Genomic DNA, 274 nt, shown 5'->3' with positions numbered 1-274 from the left:
AAAAAAAAAAAAAAAAAAAAAAGTTTAACTTAGACACGCTGGCACAGCCAAGCAGCGAATTGGTCGTGCCCCCTCGCCCCCCACTCACCTGCCCAAAAAAAACTTCACCTACTTTGGGGGCCTTTTGATACCTTGGCTCCAAATCCGTATTGTACGTCAAACACATCATTTTTGGTGCCTCGGGCAGAAAAGAAAAACAAAGAACGAAAAAAGGCAGAAGGTGAAGTTGGAGCAACTGCAGGAGAACGAGGCACTCGTGGAGAAATGGGGGGGG

The 274-nt window shown here is 46.7% G+C and overlaps 1 protein-coding gene across 6 annotated transcripts in view; it reads right to left on the bottom strand.

Moving 5' to 3' along the window:
• yap1 (Yes1 associated transcriptional regulator) overlaps window positions 1-274 on the bottom strand; it is a 49,394-nt gene that overhangs the window by 371 nt on the left and 48,749 nt on the right. The window lies entirely within an intron of this gene.

This window comes from Hippocampus comes, unplaced genomic scaffold, assembly GCF_001891065.2.
Source record: "Hippocampus comes isolate QL1 unplaced genomic scaffold, H_comes_QL1_v1.1 scaffold194, whole genome shotgun sequence".
Taxonomy (NCBI): Eukaryota; Metazoa; Chordata; class Actinopteri; order Syngnathiformes; family Syngnathidae; genus Hippocampus; species Hippocampus comes.
Note: the sequence above shows the minus strand (reverse complement) of the source record. Positions and strands in the feature narration are given on the sequence as shown.